General features: G+C 36.8%; 1 protein-coding gene across 1 annotated transcript in view; it reads left to right on the forward strand.

Moving 5' to 3' along the window:
• The first annotated feature begins 8797 nt into the window (after positions 1 to 8797).
• Positions 8798 to 24964, forward strand: part of LOC113982597 (heparan sulfate glucosamine 3-O-sulfotransferase 1-like) — a 45961-nt gene continuing 29794 nt past the window's right edge. Inside the window, exon 1 of the mRNA XM_027711004.2 lies at positions 8798 to 9186. The gene's annotated coding sequence lies outside the window, so the exon portion shown is untranslated. The remainder of the gene's footprint in view (positions 9187 to 24964) is intronic.

The following is a 24964-nucleotide window of genomic DNA, read 5'->3' on the forward strand; positions in this document are numbered from 1 at the left end:
TGTTATCTTTTAACCATATTGAGCTTTTTATCCTGATAAGAAGATAATTATAAGATATATATAATAAGATAATATTCCGTAATGTTTGGATAAATAAAATCCCCATCTAACATATTCTGTGCACCTACAGGAAGCAAGTTAAGTTTAAATACAGCTTTCAGAAAAACAATCGAACAAAGTCAATAAGGTATTTCTTATTTCTTAACAGACTACTTTGTTCTCGTTTTTCTGTCTACTTTAAAGAGAAAAAAATCATTTGCCAAGAAAGCCTAATCTGGAATTGTGCCTTTCATCTTTTTACAGTCCTTATAAAACATAAGTTTGTGGTTTTCCTTTGCTATTTTTTGTGTTCCAAGCTTCTCCACAAGGTACATACATCTGGAGCTATGAGCTTGTTTCCACATCCTGTATGCCATCAGAAAACTTTGCACTGATTCATGGAATTTGACTCCCCGTGGTACCTAGTTGTTTTAGGAGCAGTGAGAAGAATATATCTCCTTTCTTTCAAAGCTTCATATGAAATGTTGTCACTCAGTGCTTACAAAATGGACTGCTGATATCAAGGCAAAGGTTGTTCTCTAGATTATTTTGATGTGGGTATATTTCTTCATATTTGCTGTGATGCACTTTATCTGAACAATCTTCTGGAACAACAGTGGCAAGGATAGTAACTTTTTAAGCATGCTATCTGAACTCTCGTCAGAACAGATCTAAGAGTAAATTACAGTCGTAATAGTCTAACGACTTATCTATGTAATTATTACTACTATTGGCAAAGAACTGAAACAGAAAAAATTCTATCATAGATGGATTTAATGAGCCAGCTCAGGTTATTCAGTGTTACCACAGCAATCAGACTGACTGTATATAAAATACTTTTCCATTAATACTTTTTCAGCCTGAAGAATATTCAGTTATGCATCGATGTAGATGCACGACTAACCATTGCATATATCTTGCATTATAGACTCAACAGATGGTTTTAAATCCCATCCTTTGAAATCATTATTGCCTCTGGAGTTCAGCAGTGTAATAGATGATAACAAATCCCAGGAACAAGGGGGATGAAACTCTGTACCAGTTGCTTCTAAATACAGGAGTTTAATATATGATGAATGGCTATCTATGATTTGTATAATACCATCTGTGTGAATAGCAATTTGTACCATAAAAACTAACAGGTTTCTATCCTAATTTTCCAATCTAGTACTGAAAATGGTAGTGAGGGTTAGTTTACTTCTTGACTTCACAATATTTGTAGAATTACTGCAGAATAAATTACTAGCAACCATGAACTAAAAGGAAATAAATACATCGAGGAATTGTGTTGACACATTGTAGTAAATGAGTATAAAACTATTGATACAGAGTGAAATATAGATTTCCCTGAACTCAGTTGGAATTTTGCTACTGATTTCCACATTGCCAGCTTTTCACTTCCAGTACACAGACAGTTTGGCTATTTTTACCTTTAATTAATGTACAGTTCATCTGTTTTCCTATCCCTCTTCACTTATTTTCTCCTCTTCCTACTCACACTCCCTCCTTACCTCTCTTTGGTTCCTGTTCTATATCTGCTGCATCTGCCAGGCAGTTAAATTTTAAAATAGCTTTTCCCTTTGAAGTGCTAATGCCAGCACTGCTATTTCTATAGCAAGTAACTTCACTGACTGTTGTGGTTTGCTTTTACTCTTTATGTGTTTGTACGTGCAGATGTAGGATGATATGTGATTTTAATGGTAAAGAGGTGGAAAAATGGAAAGAAAGAAAAAATCTCCTAATTAAGTTTTATAAATAAAAGTTAAATCCCAGCTGCTCCACTTCAGGCTGTGATCTTGTCAGATCTCACAAGCTAAGCAGGTTGAACTTGGTGAGTAATTAGATAGGAGACCTCTGAGAAAACCCAGTGTGCTGTATGTGGTGGCAAGATTCAGTAGCTGCCCCTGTTCCTCTTCAGGAAGTGCTTATGTTGTTCTTTCTTCATTGAATCCATCAGTGGCTATGAAACGTGACAGATCTGTACAGAAACTGTTTTGGAAAACAATACTGCCTGAAGGTAGGAGGATGTTCTTCTGAAAGGACCACTTTGTACACAAACTCATTCGGAGTCTTTTTCCATCTGCTAGTGGCCAGAGATAGGAAAGTAGATGAATTATATACTGGAGGCAGAGTACTGGACCTTTGATTAGTTCCAGCATGAGAAACATTCCATTTCTGTGTATTGAGCACTTGAGCAATCACTGTTGTCTTCTGCAAGATGGTTCTTTTTGCTATTGAATATGATATGTGTGTGTGTGTTTATTTTAAACTGTCCTTTTGTGACAATTTTACAGTATGGTGTACATTCATGTAGCAAAGTGAAACATTCCATGCTTGGATATTAACCTTAAGGAGTTTGGGAGTCCTTACTGATACTGTGAGATATAGAAAGCTCAGAGGTGTCCATTTTAAATATTTATGTTTCATTCTTTTACACTGGGGATATTTCATTCATGATTGTGTTGCATCTTCCACATGAGTGTTTTTTTTTATTTACTCACATAGAAGAAACCCCTCTGATTAATAATGAAGTCACCAGTTATGTGTGCACTCAGAAAATTAATCATTTGCACTATCTGGATTATTCTTAAGGTTTCCTTTGGGGAAGATAATTTGAGATAACTGTTTCCTGGTCTATGTAAGTCAGGAATGTACTCATACTATAATGAATTTAACAATGGGTCAAAGCTTGATGGCTTTTGTACAGCTGGGTCAACTGTGTTTCTTTGAGCTGATTCTGTTTGTTTAGAAGAAAATACAAAATCCTATTTCCCTGAACAAGGTGATGGAGTACTGCTTCACCGCTTGCTCCAAGTCACTCTCGGCCCACTACCCGAAAGGCTCTGTCCTTTTCTAAGGTTTTTTCAAGGTTTCAGGGTGCAAAGTCAAAAGATACCTGCCTACATTCTCTCTTATTTTTTTCTAGACTTGCTGGAGAGGGAATGTAGGTGTGTTGGGGAGGTTACAGAGGGAGGTTACAGACACCTAAATCTTCACATAAAAGTTGAGAATTAAAAACCTTTTTCTCTTGTATAGGAATGTCTTTTTGATTTAGCAGGTCCTTGGGGTATTTGAATGATAGCTAGATAGACCAGTTTTAGCTCCCAAAGCATAAATGATTCTTATGAACACCTTAAAGGAAGAGGTACCTCTGAAAATGTGAGGTGGGAATTCTGTAAATCAATCTTTTTTTAGTGCAATCCTGTTTCTAAAAAGCAACATTTAAAAAAGTCTTGTTCACTTGAGCATAGTAGAAATTATAGATATTGAAAAAGCTTTTTTTTTTTTTTCAGAGGTTCAACCCATTTCAGTCTGTGCCAGCAACCCAAAACCTGTCTAGGTTTGCTCCTCAGTACCTATTGTTTGGCAGTAATCTGACACGAGCTCCTTCTGCATATTGTCTCTTTCTCCATGTTTATGCATGTCCTACATACATAGCCACTATTTGATTCTTTTCTATTTGTTTCCTTCTTAAAAAAACAACAAAACCACTCCACTCACTTGATTCACATTTTGACTTGGCTTTTTCAAGCTTTTGTTTTGTACAGAGACATGTAATTCCGTTTGGGGTTTAGGGACTACAGTCATTTCAGCTACTTGTTTTTCACATCTATCTTAAATGAAGAGGGACAGCTATATCCAAGAGCTGCAATGAGATTTACCTGACCTATAATTTTACAGCATTATAAACCACATTTCAGCTGAAACTTTGGGCCTAGCAAAACAGTAATGGTCTTGCTTCAGCATTTTGGTGTAGTAAGTTTTTTCCTTCCAGTGATCTCATATATGGTCCTCCAAAACCAAGAAATGTATCAAGGCTCTGAAGGGCAAGTCTGCAACACACTTTACTCTTCGGCTGTTTGCACGGCTTCAAGAGGATCTTCAGAGACTGTGTATTGTAGACACCAGCCCTGTCTGCAACTTGCCCTAGCTTTGTATAGATCATTTTGGACTGTTTTCAGGGTGAGAGAACTAAAAAAACAATTGTACTTTTAGTTACAGCCTGCTCTGATTCTGCAGAATGTAAAACTCAGCTGGACAACAGTTTGGAGTAATGTCTTTTTTTGGATCATCTTATTCCTTGCTGTGATTGTTCATCCACACTTCCTATTTTCTGTCTTTCTTCAGTTCATCACCTCTGGTGACATAATTTAGAGTAATAAAATGGACATATGAATGAGGGTATTTAAAATTGAGGGCAATTTTAAAAATCAGAAATAATGTATATAGCAAAGTGTTGTAGCCTCAAGAGTTATTTACACTTGTTTGGAATGCTGTCAGTAACCCTTCAGGAATGACAGAGTTGTCCCATTTTTGGAAAACAGATATGTCACCTTTCAACACCATTGATGCCCTATCAATATTTTGTGTTTATTGCTTTATGGCTAATCAGGATTTCTAACAGTCTTTCTGACTTCAGTAAGAAAAAGTCATTTCATGATATTAAGATGTCAGGAATCACAATAGTCAATTACCAAATAAACATGAGAGAAAATGCACCTCTCAAGTATTTCAAAGGTTAGTACTGTATTGAGTAACAGATGTTGCTTATGTCAAGCCCTCAGGTTTTATATGATAAAGTTCCTCTAAGTTTTATACAGATTGAAATCCACATTTGTCTAAATAATCTCACTTTGTTATAAAGCTCGGAAGAAAACGTCTTTGGAGAATGAGGAACAGTTGAGTCAAACTCACTCTTAATGAACCCTAGTGATTTGAGTACCGAAAGCTAGATCTGCCCCATTATTTGTCAGATATTTAATTCATTTAAAATTATTTTAAAATAAAGGCAAAAGACACCCTTTATGCCTTGAGTTTTAGTCTGTGCTTCAGACTGAAACAAATAATCATAATTTGACTGAAACCACAGTTTCCATGTCGTGGCCAGAATTAATCATAAATCAAAGCAACTTCATGAACCTTAGCAGATGAATAACTGCGACCAAGCTTTGAATATTAAGCCTTGAATCAAGCAAATGTCGCATGGCCTTCAGGCCAGAGATATTTCACATAGATGTACTATTATATTTTCCTTTTAGTTTTACTAAATCAGGATTAATTTCATCATAAAAATATTCTTCCTTCAATATAATTTATTTTCTAGAAATAAACCTAGAAAATGTCTACGTTTATATTTCATATAAGCTACTGTAGTTAGGAATTTCATGTCAAATACAGTAAACCCTCAGAGAAAATTCAGTGAATGAAATCCTAGCTCTGATGAAGGAACTACCAACATTTCTTTGATTTTTCTGTGATTGAGATTTTGTCCGAAGTCTTTGATAGAATGCACCAAGACCAAGTATTGATGTGACAGCACTGAAACTTGATCCACAGTATGAACAAACGTATTACTTGAAATATTTCCAATGAATCTGTGTCCATATAAATTCAGATGTTGCAGTAGTGGAACTATGCATCCATATGTAATAAATCTATCCATCTTTGCATACCAATAAGGTATCAGCAAGGATGTTAACAATTTTGTAGAAACATAAAGTTGTACTTCAATAAATAAAAACAATATAAGGAGTCTAGGCTTCGAAGTTCTGAATACTTGCATATTTACATAGCTCTGAGATGACACATGAATAAAATTGCCCATGCAATTGAGTTCTGTGATAAGGAATGCGGAGAATTTCTAAAAATAGAAGAAACAAGTGAAAAGCATCGAAAATAGGTCTTTTCAACCTCCTCTCTAACCACGGTGATTTTAAATTGAGTTACAGTACTAGGCCATTTGTAAGTAGAAAACCTAGCACAGCAGATAGACTGAACTTTCACCAGGCTAGCCATACCTGTTTTTCTCCTCCATCCTTTCAGTTATACTACATCTTTTTCCCTCTATCACAATTAACACCTCATAAACCATCTAATTTAACACCTTTGCTTTTTCCAGAGTTTAATACTAGTAACCTGGGAGCAAGTGAATGTTATATATAAATACATCAATAGGCGAACAGAAGGGAATAACAGTTTAGAATGTTATTGAGAGAGAAACAAATGAGACAATTTCTAATCAGAGGAGTGAAGTTCAGGCACTGCCCTCACTAGGAAGAGTGAAATGAACTGATTTTAAGATGAAGCACTGGATTACAAAAAATGTTAGATAATGTCTGCTGAAAAGCAGAGTTTTGGATTGGTGATTCAGAGGTTTTAATCAAGTCCCACCTTTTTTTACTTCTTCCTGCCAAAACTGATGTACTCATCTGAAACTTTTGATTTTAACAACCTGCTTTTTTTTTCTCCAATACAAGCTATGTAGAACAATTCTATCTAATATTATATAATTATGTTGGAAACACTAGTACTAAGTGCAATGAAATAATATGGTGGATGTAGCCAGAAGCAGTCAGAAAACATGAAGAAAATTTAATCTACCTGAAAAACAGACACCAGAATAAAAACTTTTTTTCATCAGAATATTAATTCAGTGCACACACTTCTAAAAACAAAATCAGAAATGGTTTTCTCTGACAAATCTCTGTCAAATTTAATTGGACTGTGTCAAATAATGGGATGCCTTCCTAAAGTTAATTGTAAAAGTTCCATATTGGCTTTAGTTGTGTTCTTTTCCTGCAGTAAGAATGGCCTGCAATATACATAGGAGCCTTCAGAATTCATAGATGTGACAAAATGTGAAAATTTAGAAGGAGAGGACAATTAAGATTTTTCCCTGTAGAAGGCAAGTAAATATTATTTTTAAAAGGAGAATTCAACTGTAATTCTTAAATGCTATTGTGCTTAATGTGTAGTCTAAATGCAAGCATTCAAGTACTGAACAGAGAGATTTTTAGTCTCGCTATACCTGCAAACCACAATGCAACCTTAGCTGTGGAGTTAATTACTCTTCTGTATAAGAATAATACAAAATCTACAGCATAATGCAAAAAGAAAATTAACATGTGTCATGTAAATTAAATTTTCCCACAAAACTGCTCTACTTTTTCACTTATTTTCTTCTACCTCATTGCCTACGATTACCTATCTTAGGGCTTGTGATAATTTGTGGGATATCTCTATGTAAAGCTTAGGAATTCTGTTTGATACTTTGAAATCTCTCTATATAGCTGTATCAGGTTGAAAATTCTTTGCTACTCTAAAATCCACAAGAGGTGATTTTTGCTCCTGGCACATGATCACTAAAGAATTGTTAAACCTTGATAACATCCTACTCAAGTACAGTCCCTTGAAGCATGACAATGCTACCAGGTAGGCAAACCTGGTTTTATAGATGAGGTGAGGCAGGAATAAGTGAGTGATAAATCATCTGTTCTACACAAATTTAATCACCTGTCAAGGGAGCTACCTGACTAACGAAGGTAAGGTGGCTTCTTGATTGGTGTTGTTAAAGTATGTCTTGTACTAAGTATTGGAGGGGGATGGTGGACTTATGGGACTTCTACCTATATTTGGAGTGGAAAAGGAAGGAAGAGAAATGCAAAGTGGTTCCTGCCTTTAACAGCTGTTCTGAAGCCCTTGAAATCGAAGTGGGTTTTTTATCCCTTCTGTGAAGAAACTCCAAGTCTGGCGTACCGCCAGTTTAAATAAATGAAGAAATCGGCACTGCCCTCAGAAGAGAGGGCAGCAAAGCTCTGCACGGGAGGACTGGGAAAGGAGCCGCTGTTGCTGCTTTAGCAGACCAAAGCAAGCTCACATGGACACCAGTGGTGTGTTGCATGGAAAAACCTGGCTCCAGCAACTGGCGAGTGGCCGACCGTTGCTTTTACCAAGGCTGAGGGAGGGGTGTTGGACATCCTTGTGCAAATGAGCCTAGTCCTGCTAATGTGATCACGGCCCCATGGATGCTCGGGGCCTTTCTGCCGCCCGGGATGCTTGCACTGCCCGGCTCACCCCTCCGTGCCCGGCAGGTCAGGGCTCCGGGGCCCCACTCCGCGGCCAAGGCACCTGGCGGGCCGCTACCAGCCACAAGACAAGCGAGGGCTGCACCTCCCGTTTCCCGCGGAGCTGGAGAATGCTCCCGCATCGAGCTGAGCGGGGACTGCAACCCGCTTCGTGGCGCGGAGCCTTCGCAACTTCCCGCGGTCACTCCGCTCTTCCCCGCCCGGCTCCCGGCAGGTCCCGCCGGCCGGGAGCGGCGGTGCCACCCGGTCACCTGCCCGGGGGAGTCCCCTCGCCCTCCCTCAGACCGGACAGCGCTCGGGCACCCGCGGCGAGCGAGGCGCTCGGCGTAGGATGCCTCCCTGCCTCCCTCCGTCCCTCCGCGCTGGCGGAGCCCTGCGCCGGGGGCTGAACTCCGGAGAGGGGACCGTCCCGTGCGCCCTGACTCTCCCCAGCCCCCGCACCCCTCCGCCCGCCTCCTCCCCTGGTCACTGGGGCTGATGAATTAATCATGAGGTGGCTGCTGTTAATGCATTTATGTGGAGCGGGCTGTGCCAGCGGCTCGAGGCGCGGCGGGCTGAGGGAGCGCGGGGAGCGCCGGCAGCGCCGGCCCCTCCGCTCCGCCCGGCGCGGAGCCGAGGCCGCGCCCGCACCGCTCTCCATGGCTCCGGAGGAGGTAATGGGAGCCGGGACTCGCTCCCCGTTTCCCCGGCCGTCAGGAAAGGGGCAGGGCTGGCAGGGTGCGGAGGGAGCACGACGGTACTGGCAGGGCAGCTCCAACTTGCCGGCAGGGGGGAGAGAAAGGCTCGTGTTGCCGGGGAGGGGTGTGGGGGGTGTGTTCGCTTCGCGTCCCCGCGGTTCCCCCCAGATCCTGCCCGCGGTTTAAAAATCGCTCTCTTGGCATAAGCGCGCGGGAGCCAGGCTCACTTTATCGCCGCTGACGCTGTCAAAATCGCTGTGGCTCCAGCAGTAACAACAGCGAGCCCCCTCCCTCTCTCTCTCCCTCCGCCGGGTCACCCGCTCCTCGTGAGAAACCAAACGCTGATATTCCTTTGGCTTCATCTTCCCGGCTTACGCGAGAGTGCGGAAGACTTGCTAATTAATTTACATACGAGGGAATGATGTCTGAAGGAAGGAAAAAATACCCCGTTGCACCTGCTCCGCCGAGACTTGTCATCTGAATCTGGAGGAGAGCTATAAATCATGTAAAGTGTTCGCGGTGGAGTCGGCTTCTTCTGAGAGCTGTAGGATTATGTATCCAAATGCTGAATTTATATTTCCCACTAGGAAAAGACTGAAACTCAGGTCAGATATAAACTACATCATTTCATTTAAAACAAATCTGTAGTTATTTAATGTAATTCTAGAGGGCATTTTTCTTCTCTCCTGATTAAATAAAAAGTACTATTAGAGCATGTAGTAATGATTTACACATTATAGCCTGAAATTTCTTGCAGAGTTGGAAGTGGTTGAGTGTAAGGATGGTGCTTTAGAATCACATATGTCCTCTTATTTTTGCTTCACGTGGAAAGACTGAGAATAACCAGGCTGTTAAATTTTACCTTCAGTTTTTAATGTGTACAAGACCATATTTTTAGATACAGAATGGAGAAAACTTGGATGAGGGAGACCACAACTTCCATTGAAAAGGTTGACTTTCTCAACTACAGCAACTAAAATCCATGTTGTGTCTGCTTTGATGATTTCATCCTTTGAAAAAAAGCTTTAAAACTGTGATAAGCTACTTCCAAGAATTTCAGTTACTACCTCCAAGGCAGTACTGTGATAGTTCTTGACACTTGCCTGCTAAATGAGCTGAACTGGGGAGACCTACTGTTCAGTCAGATGTTTATGTTATTCCTGTGCCAGGTATTTCTTCATAAAATACAAAATGAGGGTTTTAGCCTGATAAGATTATGATTTTATATTGTAGAAATTATTCATACTTTAATTTTGTGACATCAGTGGATTTTCATATATTTGACTAGTTTTGTTGCTGGCTAAACTAGACTAAGATTTTGTAATTTCAGATGGAACTGATTTAGATTGGGGTTAATTGCTTTAGTAGCCTAAAATATTTTTAGTAATATTGTAAATGGCAAATATTATTAAGTTCTTTTGTTCCAATTATGTAAAAACATGGCTTTTTCATTAAAAAGGTGTTGTGTATTATAGATGGATCCTGTACATTGCATCAGCGTGAGGGAATTAAGGAGTTTGTGTTCTTGGACAGCACATGTCATTTGCAAGTTTCATAAGTTCTGAGCTTATTGTAAAAGTGTGTGTGGCAAAAGACTGCTGTGCTTGTATAAGAAACTAATAATAACACAGAAATCTGTGAGGTAAGCAAGAACTAGAGCTAGGCTAACCACTCAATATGCTTACTTTGAAAACAAGCCTGTATGCAGTAGTTTTCATATCACTGTTCTACAGCAACAAAATAACGGTGCCAAAAATAAGCATAGGCCAGAAATAAAAGGACAAAAATTTACAAGATGTCCCGAGGAAAAAAAACCCTCATTTTGAAATGGAGTCTTTCTGTCAAATCCAAGACTGCATGTTGTTAAACTAAGTCATACTCACATATACAGCAGTTTATGACATTTAAGGTGGGAGCCTTGGTCTAGTCTATAACCAAGCAATTAAAAGAGATTCTGTTGTTTAGGATTTGGTTTGTCACAGATGGTAGAGGTCAAATGGCAGTCAATAAAAGTAGAGTTCATTTTTGAACTTGGAACAGGAGAACAATTTGTTTTCTTGTCTGATTCTTCTGTCTCTAACTGGAAATGCTGTCAGGAACACCAGCCCACAAAGCGGCCAAAATTTACTAAGTGATGAATGTTTATTGTTCTGAGAAGGTACTCTAATAAAAAATACTTTTTTGGTGTAACTGACATTGTTCTGGCCAGTGCTTTGGCCGTGTAGGTCGTAAGTGAATAACATGGAGGTTCTGATTTGGGATTTGAACAATATATGTCACTGCATAAGTTTCAGTCCAGTGGAAATTTTTATGTTTGGTCACCAAATTGTTGCATCAAGTTATACTGGAAAAGCATTTGCTTCTTTTGTAATCTAAAATGAAAAAATGATTTGTCAGCCAGAAGGAGGCAGGGAGATGTGTTTACACTTACTAGACTTTATTGTCTGTACAATAATGACTTCTGTTTGATACAAGGGATTGTGGGCTTGGTGACTTCAGTGAATGACAAACCCACCCACATTTTCAACATTTGCAACATATTGACCATGCTTTTTGTGTAACCATAGCGTTGCTTGTTTATTGATGAACAGATCTTTGAAAGGAGCTGAATGAAGAAGAGTCAAATGTCTGCATGATGTTCACTTATTGCTACACAAATAACTACATGACAACTGGGCCAGCATTTGTAGGCACATGAATATGCCCTCTCTATTTTGTGCAGTTGTTTTTGATTTACGCACTGTCATATGAAACTTGTAAATGGGTTGTTCAATGGTTAACATAGAGTACTATGTTATGGTAGATGCAGACAGCTGTATGTCCTAACAGACAGGTTAAGTTACGAGATTTCGCATAGTGACAGCATTTGAGGTGTATATGCATGGAGTACAATCAAATGCCTTCTTTGACTGTTTATATAGTAAGCAGATTAAACTTCCAAGGAGGACAAATATTTAATGAAGACCTGAAGAGGCAATATCATTTCAGTATGTTTGCAATGCACTGCTCTGTTTAGCTGGTGATTAAATCTTTTGATCTCAAGGAGAGCTTCTAGTCATCTGCTTTGATGCAATATTCTATGAAACCATTTAAGCTAGAGGGGTAGGGGTTTAAGTCTTAAGACTGTTTTCTCCTAGAGATAAAAAATTGCATGCAGTTCTCTCATAGCCCTAGTTGAACTTCAGTGGGAATAGTGGCAACAAAAAGACTGGTAAAGAAGGGGGCAAAATAGGGAACAGTTAATCACCACAGTAACTCAGGACTGAAGAAAAGACCTCTCTGAGTTAGGCAACAGTCTTATCTAATTCGAGTCATAAAGTCATCACAGTCTACCTTTAAGCTAGTTAAGCACATTGCCCTGTTGTTCTTTCTGGAAAGATGATTAAAAACCTCTTTCCTAATGTTTAGAGTTTTCTTTGAACTTTCAGCTTAAATATATTTTTTGATTCCTAATTTTTAATCTCTCAATATTGTTATTTAAAACCAACTCCTTCCTTGGGGTGTAGCCCTCAATAAATTATAACCATCGATCGTGTGTCTTCCTCAGCTTTTATGTGCTAGGATCAAACAAGCAGAGAAAGCACCTTATAGTCTCTCTAGCGAAACAGAATAAATAGGAAGATACAAAGCCTAGTAATTTAATTCTCGTGAATTCTGAACTTTGTACCTGAAGTGTTTTCTTAAAGTCTTGAATAAGAGTGCTAATGCTCCACTTGGTCTTCTCAAAATATTATGTCAGATATTGGTGAAGATCAAGTTTGTTTTACAGGTATGCCAGGTTGACTTAACCCTGTTGTCATAAACTAGACATGGGTGTATGATTTATCTTTTTGTGTTGCTCTGAAATGATCAGAGACCATCACAGAAATAATCACAGAAATTCTACTATTTGTAATCATGTGCTTTGAAGAGTTGCTAAAGGTTTTGCCATTTCTAATACTACAAATGGTCATCCAATTTCTTCTGCAAGTTGGAGAGAACCTCCCCTGCATCAAGAGGGCTTCCTGTAACCAGTTTTAATCAAAACACCTCTTCTTTTTGCCACATTCACAGACGAAATAAGATGAGTCTGAAGAAGGATTTTAAATAAATCCATTTAATATGTTACCATTAGTCACTTTTACATTGACTTTATCTTTGTATTACGCCTGCCTATCTTTTCCAACTCAGTAAATCATTGCTGGGTGACACCATATCAAATTCTTTACTGGAATATGGAGAGGATGGCTTCTGGATTTCCTTTCCCATAATATTTGCTTTTAAAAGTTAATTTATTTGTTCCAGACTATGTCTTTTCAAAGTTTCTTCTTTTTGCTGTTGTCTAAAATTTCCTGTTAATGCTGTACATCTGTTTAACTTGGAAGGGCAGAGCAAATCCTTTTCAACTTATGCTACAAAAGGTGCAGATATAGTTATTAAGTAAAATGTTACACATTACCTGCAGAACAACAGAGAAGATTATTTAATATCTTTTTCCTACTATGATTCTTCAGAGTGCTAAGCAACCATTTTGTGTCACTCAAGTCTGCAAGTGAAGTCTTGCATTTTGTCATCCTAAAAACTGTTTAAAGGGGGAAAAAAGGGTCAAATTAAAATTTTTATAACCTGCAAATGGTAGACCTTTTTTTGTTTCAGGAATTGACAACAGAAAAATGTGTTCTAAGATTGTCTTTGTTTACAAGAGGATCTTAGTGGATATCTGAAAAAAAATTGAAGCAAGATAATAGGGAGTTTGTGTTGAAAAACTACAAAAGATCGGTTAGTAGAAATACTGGGTTTTAGAAGTGAATGAATAAGATAATCCAAATTTAAGCATAAAATTTGAGTTTCTGGATGGAGATAAACTGGGCTATTTCTGTCCTTGCCATAATTTAGCATTTATATAGTATTTACTACGTAAAAACCTCTTCATAGGTATCAACAATCTTCATTATACCCTCTGAAGTAGATAGGTGTTCTTCTGCCAATTAATGGTATAGGGCCAATATATTTTAGATGTAAAAATAAATAAATCTGTAAAAAGTTTAAATTTTGGTATGAATTTGTTTTTTGAAATGTATGAAGGGCAGATTGTATCCCCCAGTATTCAGAATCTGCTCTTATAAGGTATGCTTTCATTTTTAAGGAACAAAGAGAGTTTCATTCTGAACACTTGAATAACATCATGTCTCTTTGATAATGGAGTCTAGTCAGATGTAGTTTTTCCTGGATAAAAGTGTTGGATACTATAAAGGACAGTACAAAGATTTTGTCAGATTTAGCTTCCACTTTTTGTGGAAAGGTAGTTACACATGGAAAGAGTGAGCTTGTCTTCTGTCTCCACCCTCCTTGGTTGACAGACTTTCCCTCCAGCAATCAGTTGACAGCAATCAGTTTGAGGATTATTTCTGGAAGGAAAAAGTTTACAGCTTTACTTCAAGAGTAAGATTAAAAATAAAATAGCTGTCATCTATTTCCTTGGCTTAACTAGTTAAAATCATAGCCACAAAAATGCCATATTATTCAGCTAAGCTCTTCTGTGCATTTTGTACAGTAAGTAGACCTTATTAAAGGAAAGGCACTAAAGCCTTGCAAAAAATATCTTGTAAAACAAAATTTACAAAATTTACAAAAATTAAATTTTGACTGGAACTTCATTATTTGTTATTTATTGTTTCTAGATAAACTAAATTTTTACAGTAAGCTTTACAAAGATATTGTATTTTAAGACTTTATTTTGTGACCTTGTCATATATGAAGGACATGTACTTAATTCTCAGGATAAAAGAAGTTCATATCTTAGCCAGATTCTTGACCATCTTCCAGACTTGCCTTACATTAATTCCCACATCACCACGTTTTCCATTGTACCATTTAGAAAGGAAAACACTGTCAGGTTTAAGATGGAAAATAATTTGCAACTTCCAGCTTTGTGCTTTCTAATGATAGATTCCTGGGATGCAACATGCAAATAAACATTTAAGATTTTTTTTTCCCAGTGTGAACCAGCCTGACATTTTTTAGACCTAATCCCTAAACATTAGTTCTTTTCCACCTCAGAAAGATATGACTTTGGTTCTTTTGTGCCACATGCTACCTATTGTTTATTCTGTAAATAAATAGTTCGGTTTAGTTAGATGGTGTTTTGTTGGGTTTTTTTTAAATCCATATATTTAATTTACATAATTTCATTTTATGGTTTTGATTTTGTTCTATACTATCAAATGTGGAGTTTTCTAGTAGTTTTGGTAACTGTGCAGCACTGATTTTCTGACTGTGATATTTTTCCCTCCCTTCCTATAGCAGAGTAATGAAATTATCCATAGACTTCTTTGTGCTTTTGGGGTTTTCTAAATTCAAAATCTGACATGTGCACTGGAGAATGAAGAAGAACAAAGGGCTTGTTATTTTCATACTCTACTGCATTCTTATGTTAGCTCCAAGTTTCTGGATCCTAAAGTGAGATCCATGCCTTTACACTGCACACAGTCCTGAGAGGATAGGCCTCTAGCAAGTTAGAGAGCTGAATGTTTTTGTTGTTTTCATTCTTTTTTTAGTCTCCCTTCTGCAAAATTTGGGAAGTTTAAGACAGTTATTTAAATGTTTGATGATTGGTTTCTTATTCTTGTACTTTATCTCCTGTATACTGAGAATATAAATAGGGCTGGTGATAGAAAAGCAAAGTTTCAAAACTAATTTTATCTTGAAAAGAGAAGTGTTATGATAATTATGCATAGAGTTTTAAAAAATAAAAATACTGTAAATGTTCACTAAGTAGTCATTACTCAAAGTTAGATAGTCTGGCATTCCGAAAATGGCATTGTATCTCTCTCTTCATTTGAATCTTTGTGTGGTCACAGGCACAGAACATTGTGCTTTAATGCTTCAAGGAGTTGTTCTACTTTGCTTCTATAGTGAAGCAGTTTCTTTTAATCAAATGGAAGCCAATAGAAATACACAAGCATCGAACACAGCTCTCTATTGCCCACTGGGACACATTTAAATTTGTGCTAGCTTGCACTAGAAGGAAATGCTGTTAAAGCATTTTGGTTTGTTTTGTTTCTGTAAAAAGTCTAATATTCAGTGTATAAAATTTCCATTAAAAAAAAATTCAAATAATATTGTATGCACCCATTAAGGAAATTAACTGCTCAACCAATTGTGAAATAGTACTATACTCATTTTAACATGTTTATTCCTGTACTTTACACCATAAATAAAGGAACACAGGCAACTCTGCTGTTTCCAATTTACTTTTTGTGATCCCAGATTATTCTCATTTATTAAATAAAAACAATCATTTATATACATATATGTGAGGAAGGAAATAATAATCTAGGTTTTAAGTTGCGAGTATTTGTTTTGATGAAGATGATATTGCTTTTAGCTATAAATGATTCCTTCCTAAAAGGGTTCAGAACAGGAAAAATGCTAAGATTACAGAATAATTTTTTAAAATTATGAAACAAAAAATATCGGTTTTCTCTGCATATGGTTTATTACATGTGCATTAGTATTTTGACACAGTCTCTGCCTGTGCAGTCACGTGCTGTTGATCCTGGTCCCACAAAATGTGTTAGTTGTGCACAGTTATTAATAGCAACAGATACTTTTCATTTTTCATTTGTAGATTTTAATGAGGATAATAAGATTATAATTACATTTATTTTTACAGTCTTATTATAATCTTATTTTTTTAAACAGATGAAGCAACCAAAGTGTACATTGTGAGTTGTTATACAGGAAGCTTTGGGTAAGACTCAGAATTAGGTTTTGGGTTTGTAGCTATTGATGTTCAATATGAATAATATTGAACATGTGCAGTGGTTTAAATTTGTTGCAGTGTGTAATTGAGGTGAGCTTGTTCTTACCAGTTTAAAATGCACTTATATAAGACTTGAAGAAATTTTAGGGATCATCATAGGGTTGGTAAAAAACTTTTGGTGGGAATGCACCTGTTCACACACTACTTCAGCTTAATATTACGTGAGAAAATGTTGATTATGTATAATAGAATTACTGTTCTTCCTACTCCTAACTGACCTTATGGAACTACAGGTTCCAGGAATCCCAGCTGTAAGGCAGAGCTTACCATGCTGATAGCAGGAAATCTGTATAACTAGGTGAGTTTGTTTCAGCTAACTTAATGGAAAATCTGTTGGTTTTTTTTAACAAAGAGCTTGGGGAAAACTTCTTTCCCCTTCTACAAATTATCTAAGAAATTTTACTTCCTAAATGGACTAATATGTTGTAATACTGGAGCTTCAGATCTCCTCAGTGTTCTTAGTATCCAAGTATGAAATAATTTCATCTTGACCTTTTAATGTCTAATTTACTCAAATTTTCTTGCTGAGTAAATACGTACTTATTTTGAATAAAAAAAAATATTACCAATAGGTGGTATTTGGGTTCTGATATTGAAATATAAGCTTCCAAGTTTGCAACTTATGCTAAATTTGGAAAAACAGTAGGGTCACATTTTGTACAGAAGAACCTAGATTAGTTAAGTATTCAGGCTAATAACTGTCAGATGTAGTTAAATGCAGGTATGTAATATTACTCTGAGGCAAGGGGATCTACTTTATGTATGAAAGTGTGTTAATTGCAGAGGGATAGAAGGACCTGTTAGAAGAATACCTTATGTATAAAGCAGTTTCAGTACAGCAGTACTGCAGCTGGGGAAAAAGGGAAGGGAGTGTTGTGTATACAAATATGCTGATGTCATAGAAATTTGTAAACTCATATGTACATGGGAGCATTCAAAGTTAAACTGAACTTAAAATTTTTATTTAAATCATATTAATTCAATACATATACAATATTTCTCTCTTGTCTCCATTCAGTGTGTTTCACTGAATGGCCATTTTATTTCTTAAGAAATATGTGTACACATGGATCAATATGTTAGATTTAATTTGGCTTAATATTCTAGAGTTCTCTTATACTGACGTGACCTCAGATCCTTTCTGGCAAAGTAAAGTGTGCTGTGCATGTTTGTATCAGAGTAGTTACTTTGTGTGCTCAAGTCATAGATTCAAGTCATCTCCTAGTGAAAATGCAGTCAAGTTAAAAAAAATGGTGTACATTCTTGCCAAATAGCAGATTAAATCTGCTGCATATGAAACTGTTATTTTGAAGAGAATAGTAGAGAGTAAATAGAATATAATAAAAAAATTCTTGTACTGTTCTTTCTGGGCAGAACAAAGATATGAAACACATCAAACAACAGGGTGGAAACATAGATGTTCCTGTTTTAATGCAGTCCAGGTAAGAGGAATGTCTGAGACTAATCTAGTGGTAAATTAGCTTCTATCCTACTCTCATACTCTGTGCTCATTGGACTTGTTATTGTGTGGTAATCCAATTTCTCCATATGACACCAGTGTAAAAGAAGACTGTCTTTGCCTGCAGAGCACATTTGCCATCCTTTTTCCTTCATGCCTCCTTTACAGACCAGAAAGTGATTGTACATGGCACTGCATTTCTAAGTATGGCCTTCTTTGCCCTTCATTGGATTCTGCATTTGGCACTGAAAACTCAAGAACTGAGAGTCTGTTTTGATCTACAGGGCTTGACTTTATTGGTGGATCAATAGATGGGGCTCAGGTGAAACTGAGCTTTCTGCTGTGAATAATCAACAGTTGGCCAGCAGCTGCATGTGGAAGGGCTCAACTGTAGAGCCTTGTTGGGAAAAGCTAGTGTTTTATCATCCATATAATTGGTGTCTGAAATCCATCTGCAGCTGTGTGGCAACAGATAGCTCTGGTTAGAAATTAAGTCTCTAGCAGTGATAGCCAATTCCTGGAGAAAACTAGATGCTGTAAGAATGTGATAATGCTATAGTGTTGATGTTGAATGAGCATTAGAAGTCTGGGGGAAGGACAGAGCTTTAAGGCAAGGTTTTCATCCCAGCATCTTGGCCACATTCTGGTTTGAATAGATGCTGCCTACCTACCCTGACTGTCTTATTTTGAGAATTATGTAGGATGAAGAAAAGAAACTGTAAAATGTCCATGGTGCAAAGGAGAAGTTCTATCTCTAGCGTTACAAAATACAAGACACCAAAAATTAACCTTGTGAAGTTAATCTTGCATGCTCCCCATACTAAGTTATTTAGCATTAGAAACTAGGGGATCTTCACTGTGGCAAATGGTCCTCTTTTTCCCTGCTTTTTGTTTGTGGTCATCTTAAATGAATTCTGTGTTCAGTCATTTCTAAGGCTACTGCAAAGAATTAGCATTTGTTCAGTCTGAAATTCTGATTATTTGCTTTTAAAGTCGCCAGTTCACTTTTATCCCTCTCTCTTTTTGATTCTTCCCCCCCCCCCCCCCCAAGTATTGTGAATGTTTTTTCATGGAAAACTATCTGCCTGCCCTAAATATCACTCTGCCATTCTAATTCTTAAATTGAAACCTTTGGTTTTATGTTTTTATGTATAATCTTGGTGTATATGCCATCTTTTCCCTCTATTTGTCAAAAAGATTAATGTGAGAGTAGAGTATTAGCATAGCACAGCACAGGATTCTATTAGTTAGTTCTCGTCTCTCTAGAAAGGACCTCTATTCCTTTATTGTATGTTGTGTTTGAATTTGTTGACAGTGAGAGTAGGATCCCACTGAAGGATGAATTTATCTCTTTGGAAGGCTAACAAAGGAACAATTTCATGCAACAGAAACGTCACAGAAGAGTGGTCATAGTTTTCATTGCTTGCACCTTCAGAGTAAAACATTGAAATGGATCTAGTCATTTAGTGCAATTCTTGGATACTGCAATCACAGTAGTTGAGAGTAGTTGCATAAGTGGAAAGACAGAAAAATAGTCAAAGCACTTTAGTATTTAAAGGTATATAGTGCTTGAATTATTCACTGAAGAAGCATGGGGTAGCTATTTTTCACACTTTAGTAGGATGACAGAATAATTTAAACTCTTATTTGTAACAATGATGACTGAAGCTGATGAGCCACTGCCTTTCATTTAAGAAGCACCAGAACAAAGGTATGTCACTCAGTAAAATGACAATACATGTAGCTGAGGGATTTTGCTGAATAATTCTTAGAAGAAATGGGAAAATGACACGAAATTGAAAAATTAACCAAATGCTCATAGCCTTGTGTAAATGACTGCTTGAAGTGCGAATTTAAACACTGCTTTGTGAGAGCTTTTAGATGGAATGGTAGATGAAGGTGAGTAGTAAGGAACAGAAAACAGTTGCTTGCTTGTGATTTGTTGTGCTAAGAAGAGTGGAACTTTAATTCTGTAAATAAGCAAAATTGCATCAGACACCAAGTTCCATCATCTGTTTCTTTTCTCAATTAGAAGAAGCCTTGAGAATGCTATAATTTTATGTAGCTGTCTAGGTCAGCTGTAGTTGAGCTGCTTCCACCTTTAGCAAGCACCAACTCTTCTCATGCTAAAATAATCAAGATAAGAATGGAAAAAACAAATTCATCATGCTTTTAATCATTCCATCTCTGATCTGAGTAATTGTCTCAAGGGATCTCTACAGAACTTCAGTTTTCTGACTTATTTTTTTAGAGCACCAGGAGGACTCTATTCTCTTAGGGAAGCAGTTATTAGGGAAGCACAGTGCACTCTAACTCACTTTTGAAAGTTAACTCACTTGCACCTACTTCCACTGAAATGTCTGAGAAGCCAGTCGAGGCGCTGGATGAGGAGAGGGCTGAGCACACTTCCTGCATCTGACTTGTTAACGCAAGTGTTGAATAACAAGAACCATAACTGCCAAAACCAAACTTAGTCATGTTGAAACTGGGAAGAGACTAATTCTTCCAGAATGGAGTGTTGATTTTTTTATGTTGTGGGTAATACAGTTTTTTGTCTGGCCTTGTTTAAAAGTATGAAGATTTGTAACCTGCAGCATATGTACTGTACAAGATAATATGCATCTACTAGAAGTGTTGTTTCCAGCACCATTTTGATTCTTAAGTACTTAAAACTTTTTACAGAATTAGCATTTAACATCTATTTCTCTTACCTATCTTTACTTTAAGACCCTTTTTCCTATACCCATACAGGAGTGTGTTATTTGTGGTCATATTGTGTATATTTCCAGAACACAGATATTGGATGTTTTGGTTGGATTTTTTTTGGTTTAACAGTGGTAGAGCTAGCTCAGACCTTAATCTGTTCCTTTAAGATGAATTGTGAATACTTCTGTCATAGATTATAGGCTCATACAATAGTTCAGGTTGGAAGATATCTCAGGAGGTATCTTGGTCCAGCCCTCTGCTCAAATGAGGGTCAGTGTTGAAGTCAGGCCAGGTTACTCACAGTTTTCCTAGACTATCTTGAAAATATCTGAGGACAGAGACAGAGGCAGACTGGGGCAACCTATTCCAGGTCCTGACTACCTCATAGTAAAAAGGCTTTTATTTATAGGCAATCAGGCTAGAAAATGTTTCAGCTTATATCTTTTGTGTTGTGTCCTCCCACCACACAATGCTCTGAAGATCCTGACTCTGCTGTTGTGGTGCCCTCCTTTGTTGTTAATAGTATTATAGATGTTGAAGTACTCTATCTCACTTAGAAGACTGGCTTCCTTTTTCGTGGCTCTGATACCAAAAAGGTATTGGAGGAAATTCATCCTATGTGTCTGATCTTCTCTGTCATAGATGTGAGTGCTTAAACAGAAGGCCCAGGAAGACCTTATCAGTGGTTATAAATATCTAATTGGAGAGTGCAAAGAAGATGAACCCCTACCCTTCTCAGTGGTGCCCAGTGGCAGAATAAGAGATAATGAGCATAAACTGAAATACATGAATTCCATCTGAACATAAGGAAAAGTTTTTTACTGTAAGAGAGATCTGGAGTGAAAGTTTTTAGATTTGGGTTTGGATTTTTTATTATTATTTGGGAATAATAAAAATAATCTCATGTAGATAAGTAAGTTTTACATCATGATCAAGAGATGAGATGAGATGCAAGCTAAAGGAAGCCAAATGAACAATAGCCAAAATACTGTTGGAAGAAATAAATTGTTTTAATGGTATGTTCTTAATTAATTGCCTTTTATTCAGAAGCATATATCTGTTGACATGAGAAGTCCTTGTTTCCATCTGTAAAGGCATTGGGTCTAATTAGTTCTGTAATGTTAAGCATTTCAGTGAAAGTTGTGAGTTATGTCTCCAATCAGTTCCTATTGTTCCAATAGGAAAAAAAGGCAAAGGATTCTGAGTCACTGTAGAACAAAAAATTATTCTTTTTTTATTATCTCAGTTCTTATAAAACAGTAAGGTTAGTAGAAATTTTTTCTGCTAGGTGTACAAACCAAAACGTATATTTTCTTTATGTAAGATATATTTCAATTTCAGCCTGAATTAAATTTTCCACAGGATAAACTCAAAACTTGTAGAAGCATTTTAAGATTTATGGCTTGTAACTGAAGAATTACAGATTATTAACTAAATTGAAAAATAGTGTATATTGAAGGATTGCTAGACGTTTCTAAGTTGGTATTTAAGTCCTTTATTTGCAGGTAAGTGTGTATCTTGAAGTATCAACATTCTCTGCTTATTTGGGAAAGTAAACTTGGGGAGTTGTATCTCAGGCTAGGATGATTTGGAGCTGATGGTGCCAAGGGCCATATTTAGGTAATGCTGATCCTTTGGAATTCAGAATGTTGAAGCTAGCTAGTCAGACGTCATGTGATTACACAAACATCTTTCTTCATACCCTATAATTTTGGCACCTAATAAAGTTAAAATTAGGATTCTAGACTCTCCAAAGTGGTGAATTCAGAGACTGATTCAGCTATCTAAGATAGGAACACAGTCTGCACTGATTGCATAAAGGATCCTCATTTCATGCAAACTTAAATATGTAAAGAAAAACTCTTCAATTAAATTAAGTATTTAGGGAAAAGGGAACATTCATTCTAGCCCCATCTTTACCTGTCTCCTCCCTCAGGTAACTGGAGAAGGAAAATAGTTTTCAGTAAATTGTGATTCAGGTTTTGGAGCTTGGTTGGAGTTTTTTAAACATTTTTTTAAAACATTTTTTCCTCACAGGTCAACTGTTCTTGCCTCTTGTCCTAGTAGATAGAACTTTAGAGTATAAGAGTGAAAACTGTTTCATTGAAAATTGATCCCTGTGCCACCCAAAGAGGTGATCTTACCTATTGTAATCTGAGAAATCTAATAGGAGATAATCTCTGTGATTACTTCTTTTCTTTTCTTTTTTCTTTTTTTTTTTTTTTTTTTAACCTGCATCTGTTCCATGGCATTGTCTGGTTAATTGAAATATGTAGGAAATACGTTGCATGTCACTAGTGATTTTGTCCTAAGAAAAATTAAGAAATATTCCTTGAGACCGGCTTTCCTCTGCCTGGAGATCACTTCCCCACCTGTGAAGCAACCCTGGGGAAACCAAGTAACTCAATATAAATACATGGACAGTAGAGAGAAAACCATCCACTGTGATATCCTATCACAGCATGTCTGCCATGTAAGTCTTCGCGCAAAGATTGTCAGGCTTCTATTTTTAGATTAGGAAATATATCTCCAGTAGACTGGATGGCAGGGTTTTATGAGGACTTTATTTTGGGAATAGTGAAAACGAGAAGCAAAAATTTTCTTTCAAAAGCTAAACTTCTAGTCCTTGATTACTTGGCTACCAAAGTGACAGTTAATCCACCAGTACCATTAAGAATTATATCTCTCTTCTGGTTTTCTCCTTGGGTAATAAAACTCTAAGGATTTAGTATGCTTGACGTGTATGCTTCCCCTGCCAAAGTAGTGACAATAGAATGAGTTGGGTTGGATGGGACCTCATCCCTGCTGCAGGCAGACACCTTCCACTAGACCAGATTGCTCGTCCAGCCTGGCCTTGAACACTTCTGGGAATGGGGCATTCACAGCTTCTCTGGGCAACCTGTTCCAGTGCCTCACCATCCTCATAGTGAAGAATTTCTTCCAAATATCTAATGTAATCTATCTTTTACATAGATTCAAGACCCCCCAGTAGTCATAGCATATGTATGGTTTTTTTGTGGGGGGTACATGTTTTGTTTAGCACTCAGTGATATGTGGAGGGACTTCACATGGTCTTGACTGAGAGTGACATATTTCTAAATGAATTTTTCTTGCAGTTGTGTGCTGAGTTAAGCCAATTGCTTAGATAAATTTTCACTATAACAATACTCTTTAGTTTTATTGGAACTTCTCAAAATGAGGTATAACATATTTCAATAGCCTAGATTATATTTCAAGTATGAAATTCATGGTTACAAGAGTCTAACTTCAGGAATTTAGACACTTAAAGAGGTATCAGAATCTGTATCTGTAGTGGAGTGATTTGATAAAAGTGATTTTTCAAAAAACCAAAAGTATAAACAATCCTTGAATAAGAACAAATCCTGCTCAGAGGCATTTCTGGTACTATGAAGTTTCCTCTTTCAGCCATGAAAGTGATAACCATGCTCTGACATAGAAGGTTGCTTTCAGATTTTGGAAACATTTTTAATTGAAAATGAATTTTCATTTTTGTTCTCCTATTATTGGTCTATGGTGACTCTGTGTTAGGTAATTTTTTTCCTGTATTGATAAGATTTGCTAGGAAATCCCTTGCTGATCATTTCACTTATTAGCTTTTAAAGCTTTGCTATCCTGGGCATTAAATGTAAATCTAATTAAATCTAAATGAAGTTTTATTCAGGCTTCCTGGTTTTGATGCATTTACCAGAAAATTAACTGCAAATGCAAATGAGGGTTTGGAGATAGGTTTACATAGAGGTAGGAATACATAGAGGTAGATGTTGTAGAGGAAATGTCTTTAACCCAAACTTGGATTTCTGCATTTCTAAAATATTTTTTTGATATGTGATTATTATAATTTTTTCTTCAAGAAGAGAAGAAAAAGATACTGTCTCCACCCCAGAGTCACTGTTGTAGAAGCACCATTCACATCTTTCTTTCGATTTTGTTTTGTAAAAATATTTTTAGAAACTGCGAAAGAAAGAAAAAAAAAGATTCATGAGTAGAAAAAAATCATTACATTAGTTTTCCCTGTCTCTTACCATCTGGATTAATTATTACTACATCTGCAACTGGTTCTAAAGAATGCTTTAATTCTATCTCATCTGTCACTTTAAAAATAGTGTATTTAAACTCTATCTAGAAGTCATAATTTCTTTTTTTAATTTTTTTTTTATAGATTGCCTTCTGTTTCAGATAGATTATAAAAGAAAATATTTTTTAATGTTTTTATTGACTTGGGCTTAGTTTGCTCCTCCTTTTCCTCAGATTGTCTTTTTGGGACACTGGATATAGCTTCAGACAACACCCTTTTGCCATTTGCATATTGGTACCAGAGCAATGAAATTGAAAATGCATTTCTGAAAATGAAGATCAGGAAGGACAGTGTAGGGCACAGATATTAAGTACTACA

The sequence above is a fragment of the Pipra filicauda genome, unplaced genomic scaffold (genome assembly GCF_003945595.2).
Source record: "Pipra filicauda isolate LSUMZ 115617 unplaced genomic scaffold, ASM394559v2 scaffold15_size4787011_pilon, whole genome shotgun sequence".
Lineage (NCBI taxonomy): Eukaryota > Metazoa > Chordata > Aves > Passeriformes > Pipridae > Pipra > Pipra filicauda.